At 39.8% G+C, this 9,667-nt stretch overlaps 1 long non-coding RNA gene across 2 annotated transcripts; it reads left to right on the top strand.

The window, feature by feature from the left end:
• Positions 1–5,732: 5,732 nt before the first annotated feature.
• LOC309705701 lies at positions 5,733–6,826 on the top strand. Of its 2 annotated transcripts, XR_014276593.1 has the most exons (4): positions 5,763–5,800; positions 5,978–6,023; positions 6,168–6,257; positions 6,495–6,826. It is a non-coding gene; the product is annotated as an uncharacterized lncRNA (long non-coding RNA). The 2 variants fall into 2 exon arrangements; XR_014276592.1 differs by lacking the exon at positions 5,978–6,023 and having other exon boundaries at positions 5,733–5,800.
• The last annotated feature ends 2,841 nt before the right edge of the window (positions 6,827–9,667 follow it).

The raw sequence follows: 9,667 nt of genomic DNA, 5'->3' as shown, positions 1-9,667 counted from the left end.
TCCTTCCCTTTAACGTTGTACTTAAACGAGTCTTTGCTATGTTTTAAAACTTTGGAGTCTTCTTAATTTCCTGATTTATTTTACAGATTTTCCAACTTTAGGACCTTGGGCATGATTATATACTTTGTAGAAGATGGTTTTCTCAGCTCTTATGGGATCAGAAAATACTTACTCTCACATATGCGTCTTTTTTCCCTTAAAAACTCCCACTGTTACCGCCTATTTCTATTGTATCTACTAGAAAGTTATTTTAAGGACTGAAACTTTTCCCCTGAATTCAGAAAAAAACAACTTATCAGTTCAGAAAATTGAGAAATTATATCAGGACCTGCTACAATATATATTTTTACTGACGTCTACAAGTTTAACAGTCTCATTGGATCTCGGGGGATTTTCACCCCACAAAGAGATTTCATAACATAAACAGTTCAGGATTAAATCAGGCACCGATCTGCTCCAGCTCTCCTGCAGACAATCAGTCGTGATGTTTCCTGCCTCGCGGTTTAAAAGTGAGTTTGAGCAGCAGATTGTACACATTAAATGTGCAGAGTACAAAATGACCTCACTGCTCTCTTCACGTTCAGGCCTGTAATCCCTCTGTATGTCCCAGGAAACAGGCTTAACCCCTGAACCTGCCCGAGCACTCAGCTCCTCTTGAAGCTTGCTGGAGGGGCAACTCCACCAAGAAACAATCTCTAACCTTTGTAAAACTTTACACTACCTTTTTGTGTTTGCAATTTTATATACAAATAAAAACCATCATTCCAAACTGTTCCTTTTGTTTTTTAGAAACACGAGCACTTTTAAAGACTAAAAAAAGTTTAATCGAAACTCTTAAAACGGCAGCAAGTCAGAGGAAGAGTGATGTTTCTGTCCTGGGGATGTTTGTGTTGTCGTGCTCTCAGAGAACGATTAGCTCAGAGGATGTAATAGGTTTGTCTGTGTGTACAGCAGCCTCTCGGGTGGAGTTTCTCCTGCTCATATCTTGGGGATAGATCTTCCCCCAGCGTCGCCAGACTCTGGTGCCAGGGAGTCCGGCAGCGTCTGCGGGACCTGGAGGCAGACAGACAGCTGGGACACATGGGAAAGGATTGTGTTGACAAATTGTGCACTTTACTTCGGCCGTGTGCGTCTGCGAGCCGAGGATGTTAAGAGTTTTTATATTCTTCCTGTGTCTCTCAGGCACGAAGCACCGACAGGTTGTTTGCTCGTTTTTCACAGCGAGCCTCTGATTCTCCCTGCGGGGGATCCTCCCCTCCATCTCACACATCCTGACCTCACCTCTGCTCTCCCTGCGTCAACCATCCCCCAAAACAAATGAGTGACCTTAAGACATGACCTTACCAAAAAACAAAAAAAAACCTTCTGGTATTTTCTTTCTAAAAGCTTGTACGTTTTTCTTGGGTGTGGATAACAACGTAAGAATGATAAATGTGGAGTAAAAGGCCAATAGATTACTCATACAGACAAATGCAGATAGTGTTTATTTCCTGCTTTACTCTTCCTTTCTTTGTTTGAGCAGTGGAAAAAGAATAGAGAATAAAACTGTAGAGCATCATTTTGTTCTCAGTTTGTTTGTCCACCCTTTAAAAACCTAACAAAGGATCCCGCATTGCATTTATTATCATTTTATATTGTTCTGATAGCAGAAACATAGACTGTAAATAAAGGATGGACATAGGCTCTTTTCAAGCCTCAACACACCGCAATCTCATAATGTTCAGAGGAGATGGTGCACCAATAACTTATATGATAACTTATTTAGCTTAATATATATGTGCACATACTGAAAATGACAGCCTCCACACAGCATTTAATCTCTTATTAGACTCAACTGGCTTCTCTAAATGTAAAAGAACCCACCCACCACTTTAATTTGAGATCAGGGGTCTCAAATTCAAATGAGCCACAGGCCACTGCTGGCACCGTCATCTCATTGGACTGCCACTGTAGTGTTCACGTAGTAGAAATAATTATATTTGTTATTATTATATTTACATGCTTCCCGTTTCTGCTCAGTGACAACTCGTACTTTTCAACTCTCCTTTTTCTCCCTCACAGACACATAACAGGTATGGCCATCCATTCTCCCTCATCACTGCCCATGAGGCAGTGATGAGGGGCAACTGTTGTTGTAATTTAGTGCTACATAGATAAAACTGAATTGAAACTGAATTGCACTGAGCTTATGTGCGACATGCATGCATGCTGTAAATCCCTCCCAGTTAATGTTAACATACAAATAATGTGATCTCCATTCATGAAAAGAAGAAAAAAACGGTGCTTCTAATAATAATTTCTAAATAAATAAATATGAATATTTACATGTGAGTTTAAATCTGTGTCATATTCGCCACATCAGGCAGTTTTTTGTAATTAAAAAAATAACCTCATCATTTTGTACAACTTAAAAATGTATTGTGTGATTTATTTAAGTTACACTGATGAAGTCTCAAAAACTCACTAAAGTCACGTAACACATGACACACTTGGCTTTAAATGGTTAAAATCTCAAGAGAATAAAACTGAGTGGAGAAAGGGTTACACAGTTACAGTTACACAACAGTTCAAATCCACCGTTCAATCCTTGGAATTAGAATTTGCTCATTTTCCTTTAGTGGGCCATGAGGGAATATTTTGTTCAGGCTGAACTGGCCTGCAGGGGCAGAAAACACACAGAGGAAGGAGGTGATGAAGATGGTGAGCCCTTCGTCTTCTCCCTGTAACAGCAGGGGTTTTCCATGAAGTCTTACACAACCGAGATGCTGCTCAGAGAACGATCGGGGCTACGTAACAATTCTTTCCTTTGACCATTTCATCATTTATGTATTTATGCAAATTAAAAATATCTTTTCTTCATTGTAATTTTTTAAAATAAGAGTTTAAGTGATGCCAAGACTGAGAAAAAAAGGTTAAATAAAAACAACTGATGTAAAGACTAAAATAATACTAAAAATCAGCTGTTTTGAAGCCCAACAAAGGTGAAGTACCTGATATTTAAACACTCACTCACTATTTGTCTATCTGGGGTTTATTCTACAGCATGGTTGTTATCTACACATACACACGACGGGTCACTACTAATGAGAAACTCTTCTTTGTAAGAGATCAAACTTATACATTCTCATTATATCTTCCTCCTCTTCATACACCTCCTCCACAACTGCTCTCTCCTCCCTCATTTCCACACTCATCCTCTTCCTCCTTACCTCAGTCACCATCTGCTGGAATTAAGTCACAAAGGCATAAGCATGCTTATCTATTCCTAATATTGCCAGAATTACTTACTGTCAGCAGATAAGACATGCGACCCTCCCATCTACAGACAGCTGGCAACAAGCGGCTAAACAACAACAACAGCTGGTTATAAACTCACATTATGCCAGCTAATATTAGGCACGAGTGTTCTAAAATCATATTCTCCCTCTGATAAACAGTTTGATTACATTCTCACATCTTATTTATCCAAGTCCAACAATGTTAGATCCATTTCAAAGAAAGTTTCTCTAACACAGCTGCAGAAACAGCAGCGCTTACCAACAGAAATTCAACAATACACATCAGTATAGCGTTCATGAGTGAACCTCACTGAGTCATCGATTCGTATCGGACAAGATGTGACCACGTGGCATATTGACAGCTGAGGTAAACAGCAGAGAGACGGTCTGCACTCACTATCCGGTTGTTCAGTGATGACGCGACGAATCCTACTTCCGGGTCTAAAGTAGTCTGCGTTTAATATGGCTTTTGTGTTGTTAACATGTTTAATGTTATGTATTTTCTTCTATTTGATCTCAAAAAGCTCCTAAAACAGTCAGTGATCCCTGTTGACCTCCCTCGGCTTTTATTACCGCTAATCATTTATTTAAGCTCAGTTTTTAAAACCTTAGGATGTAACTACAGCCCAGCCCATGCAGCAGTATATGAACGACTAACCTCGTATTGTGGATGGATTATCTCAGTTGTTCTCCTGGCTGAAGTTTGGTCTGTTTACAGCATCCTGCCATGCGATTACATTTGTTTCTGACCACCGAGAACACTCACGGTAACTTTTATCGAGTGGAAAAAAAAGTTAGCTTGTTTATATTATGCTAACGTAGCTGTGTCGCTAGCGGTCACGCAGCACATCATTATATACCAGCTAGCCCAACTTCAGTAACCCTACAAACGTTACTGCTGTTTAGTTTTCTGTCTTCATTTATGCTGGAAGTGATAACAGAGCTGTACGTTTTAATTTGTTTCCAAAACCCCGCAGTCAGGACATGCTATATTGTATTTAGATAGAAGCTAGCGAGCTAACTCCCTGCTAACTTCTAACTCCGTTAAATGTCATAAATTCCGTTTTCATGGATGCCTGGATGTTAAACTCAATTGTTACACCTGGTAGAGCAGAACGCTTATCATTTTATTAAAGATGAAAGACTTTAGACAGTTTTTCCAACTCTCAGTAATGCCATAGTGATCGTTTGATATATGGACCTGCAGCGGAGTTTAGGCCCAGACACGGCTAGTGACGTCAGACTGAACAACCGGATAGATCAGGGTGGGCAACTCCAGGCCTCGAGGGCCGGTGTCCTGCAGGTTTTAGATCTCACCTTGGGTCAACACACCTGAACAGAGATGGGCAGTAACGCGTTCGCGTTACTGTAATCTGATTACTTTTTTCAAGTAACGAGTAAAGTAAGGGATTACTATTGCAAAAACGGTAATTAGATTACCGTTACTTTCCCGTAGGAACGCTGCGTTACTGCGTTACTAAAACCGTGATTTTTTGCGAGAATGTCTCACGACAGTGACGTAAGCGAGTGCGACGTTCGTGGCAACAGCTGTGTGCAGATCAACAATGGATCACATATCGATTGTGGGAGAGAGTATGAGCGTGCAGCGTTTAAAGCGTGGAAGTACTGACCTTACTTTGAGTTTGATTCCATAAAAAGTGATAAAAACATTAGTGTCCATCGTGCGTGGGAAGAAAACTTCTTTTTACAGCGAAAAAAACCCCTAAACTTCCAAGCAAGCACAGAGTGCGTAACGACGTAATGAGAAATTCACATAGAAACTCGCGGATTCTTCAACTGACCGCAGCACACCTGCACCAGGGTAAACCTCCGCCTATCCTACTCCTGCTTTACAGGTGAAAATAGAGCAACAGGGCCGCTGAGTCTTTTACTTTATTTATTTTCTGCTGTGTTTTACTTGCATCTATTTGAAAGACTGAGTGTAAACACAAAAAATATTTTATTTTATGTGCTGGAAAGTGCAGAAAATAGGTTTAAATGTTAAACTAATTTATTCAACTCCGAGAATGTTGCATATAATTACATTTTTGCTTGATGCATAAAGTTAAAAGATTAAAACTAATAAAACAAGTTAAAAAAAAGAGACTTTTCCATTTGATTACATTTTGTATGATGATTATGCAGAAAAAGTAGAATTGGGCTGAAAGATCTATCGCTTTATCACCTCTTCAGGTTGTAAATCGTGTTTTTAAAAGTAACTAAGTAACTAAGTAATTAATTACTTTTGAAAATAAGTAATCAGTAAAGTAATGGGATTACTTTTTGGGGGAAGTAATCAGTAATTAGTTACTGATTACTTTTTTCAAGTAACTTGACCAACACTGCACCTGAATCACACGATTAGTTCGTTACCAGGCCTCTGGAGAACTGCAGGACATGTTGAGGAGCTAATTTAGTCATTTAAATCAGCTGTGTTGGTTCAAGGACACATCTAAAACCTGCAGGGACACCGACCCTCGAGGCCTGGAGTTGCCCACCCCTGCTATAGATGAACAACAGTGGTGAGATTTTGCACACTGTACCTTTAAGTATTACAAAATTATCTTTGGAATTTGTTATGAGAATGATTTGGCCAATCCTGTAAACTAAAGCTGGAAATCTGAATCTCACTGGTCTTAAGTTACTTTGAATGTGTAAATTTGTGCCTGCATACAAAGACTGTTTGTATGTCAAACCAGAAATTTAAATGAACCAGGAAGGAAACTTGAGCTCGAGTCAGCCCAGGTGAGAGCGACACTGTGTTCAAAACTTGTTTGGTTTGACATTGTAACCTGCTATAGACAATACTGCTAAAGCTAATCTCATATCCTGATACATCCCATCAAAGTCTCAGCCGTTTAACAGCAGGTGCTTCTCCTTTTCATTCAGGATCACACTCCACTTTAAAGACCAAGTCTGCATTATTCATTATGCAGTATTGGCTGGATGAGCCTCGGGCCACACCTCTGGCCTGTTAGAGTACGTATAAATAATGCAGATTATAATTATAAATAAAACACGTCCAATAACACACTGTACTCTTGCTCTCTGCATATTCCAAGTTCCAAATTAAGTTGAGGTGTTTCAGAGGTATTAAACTGAGGAGATGGGCATACACAGAGCAAAAGATCCAGCATGCCAGGTCGCATTTTAGCAGGTAGCACTGAGTCTCTCCCTGTAATAAAATGCAATTTCCTTTTCTATTCGTGATTACAGAGTCTGATGAGACATACACTTGAGAGGCGCTCATCCCAAACATGCAGGAGAAGCGTGGCTTGGCTTAGGATCTCGCAGATCTGATAAAGACCCAACAAGTGAGCCCTTTCCTTCCTGAGTGGAGAACTGTTTGTGTTACAACGTTCTGCGTCTCTTCTTCTGGGTGTGGGAACCTGCCCCTCCCAGAGTCCATGGTTTCCTCTCACCAAGGACCCGCCACCAGCTATCCTATGTTTCACTCAGCCCTAAATGTGACTGAAGAGAGCTGCAAATGCTAAAAATCTGCTCAAGTGAAGTGCTTATCTGCATGTACGATAAACCGTCTCAAAGTTATAGAGGGTTTGTAATAATATAAGCGTATACAACACATATATATATAAAAATAAAGAATGTATCTACAACTCTAATTTCTTTTTATCCTCTGCATACAGTTGCAATGCAGATGTACAATGGTATATTAGCCAAGAATTTTAAAAATAATGGTGTTGCTGATATACATATGAAACCTAAGTTTGCCTTTAAAAAGTCACATTGACTTTTTAAAAAAGAAAATAGATATAAGGAAAGAAGAAATCTTTACGTACAATTATTTCAGACTTTAAAACTGGCTTTTCTGACTTCATATAAGTTAAGAGTTAACGAAACGTATTCATACAGCAGCTTGATGCACAAAGACAGTTCAGAGTACTTTGTGTATTTAGCTTAAATTATTATGTTAAAAAAGAAGATATAAATTAGCAGGTCAGGCACCGTAATCAGGACAACTTGTTACATGAAATGTAGCAGTTTTATTCATCTTAGATATGTTTAGCATGCTAAAACATCACTGACATAACACAGAAACTCAGAGGAGGATTATATTGTTTAAGCACGTGCCTGCCTCAAAAACCTAAAGCATCAAAAGCTCACGAAGCTCAACATTTATACCTTTACATTTTAATAATCTTCAGATGCTTATTCTGTCCAAGAGGGTCCTGGGCAAAGTGAACAGACTATAATTGACTCTGTCAAATCTTTGTCTCGGTCTAAATGTGTGGTCTGGAGTTTAAATCAGCTGGAAGCTGTAAAACTGACTTCTCGCCATTGTCTCGTGTACGTCATCAGAGCAGCTTGTGTGTTCTCCCCGTGGGGAAACTCAGAGGAATGTCCACAGCTGATAAAACCCAAAAAAGCTCACCCAGACCTCATCAAAACACACCTCCCGGCATTCCCAGTGATTGTTTGAGTGTTTACACTCAGTTAGGGGGAGAAAGGGGGGCTTATGGTCAAGTCTGGCTCGCCTGGTGATTGGCATTCAGGGTGGCCCAACAGTGGGACATCAGTTCATTGTTCAAAGTGTTCCAGAAGTTTAGAGATGTAAAGCCATAGTAGACCCAAATGCTATGAATTAAAAGCTCGGTGCATAGGATTTAGGGATCTGTTGGCAGAAATGGAACAGAATTCTTTTTCATGATATTATTAGAGCCTTTTCTATCTAACAGACCTCCTTCTAAAATCAATGCTGCATTCCTTTTGTATTTGGCACTCGCTAAATAAGCCACACACAGCACTGATCAGGCTCTCCAGACACTGCTTTTGAGGTTTCTCACATGACATTGTGTGCACATTGTGTGGAAGTTGTCTACCATATTGGATGTGATACAACCATCATTTGCAATAGAGACATGTATTTCCTGACTGGTTGGTCAGTGCAGGTTTCTGACAGTAGCTCTGTGAAATCAGTCACAAACAGTGTGCTGAACCCAAAAAACTCTCCTTCTGATTGCTTTGGTTGCTAGCAGATCGACTGCAAACACTTGCTAACCAGCCAGGTGGAGAAATAGCGAGGATTTAAAATAAAAGTTGTGCCTCAGTGCTGTAGCTAACAACTCAACTACGCTCTGATGGGAGAGTAGTTGCATCTTCCATGCAAATTACAGACAACTGAGGGGATCTAGTAGAGACCAAAGCAAATGCAAGGACGTTTTCAGTGAGCATCACAGACCTGTCAGATGGTTGCTGACTGCAGATTTTATTCACTTGGTCGTGCAACTAGTGATGGCTGAATGGCTGTACCTGCTAGAGAGCAAACGTTGCCCATTTTAACTTCTACTGTTACTGGAATGAGGTCAACTCACGTCCGATGTCACTCCTAGCTCCAACCTCTGTTTCACAAGGTAAAAGGAACGTGGAATAATTGTGCATGTTGTAAAAAGTACATTTAAACATCCACGTGATCGGACTTGGGAGTGGCAGAGCCAAAACTGCAATAGTTGGCATGATGGAAATGAGAGCATCCTGGAATTCCACACACTGCACTTCTGAACTGGTTTTATACTTAAGAGACAATAAGAGATTATTAGGAGTCGATACCTATAGTGTTACTTTAGTTGATTGTTAAGCATCAGATTTCACCCTTTGGTATCAATACTGTGACATTGGGTAGCTTTTTCCTGCACAACTGGACCAGATCGTGCTTTAATTATTTTCCAAGGTAACGCTGTGTTGTGCCGTTCCATTCAGTTTGTAATAGAAGTTGAAATGGCCTTGTGGTCTTTGACTCTTTGAATACTTCAGTGCATTAGCCTGACATTTGTTATTAACACAAAATACTATTGTGATGGCGAGCCAAACATGGTAAGATCAGCACCTCACCGCTAGTTGCTTCACTTCACTTTGCAGTCCCGACTTTAAATATATTTTACTAATTTTCCAGTATATAGTTTCTTTATTAAATTAGTTTTTTCCATCACACCTTAAAATGTTTATATGGAGTGCACACAGATCAACAATGCAAAGTCAACCTTTTTTTTTTGGGGGGGGGGGGGGGGGGGGTTGGCTTCTCCTTCCTGGTTGGCAAAAACTGAACCAAATGCTTCATTGCCTGGGGGTGTTTTATGGTTTAGCTAAGCCCGTATTTAAGTTCCCTCATGCGTCATCTCAGCAGGTTAGTTTGCCTTATGTTTGTTTGAGTTTAGTTTATTGAGTTGACCTCTTTTATTGTTCTGCCTGTCTAAGTTTTTGGCTTTGTTAATTATTTTTCATATTTTGGGGTCAATAAATGAAATTGAATTAAACCCCTGTGTCCTTACTGCTTGGTCCCTGCAGCTGAGGCTGATGGGATGCATGTCTCGATGGTTTCACAGGTTGGTTCAGCATTAAAAAAACAAACAAAATAAAAACATCTACTATAA

This window comes from Aulonocara stuartgranti (genome assembly GCF_965226115.1).
Source record: "Aulonocara stuartgranti genome assembly, chromosome: 4".
In the NCBI taxonomy this organism is placed as follows: Eukaryota; Metazoa; Chordata; class Actinopteri; order Cichliformes; family Cichlidae; genus Aulonocara; species Aulonocara stuartgranti.
The sequence above is the reverse complement of the archived record's forward strand: the minus strand, read 5'-3'. Positions and strand labels throughout refer to the sequence as shown.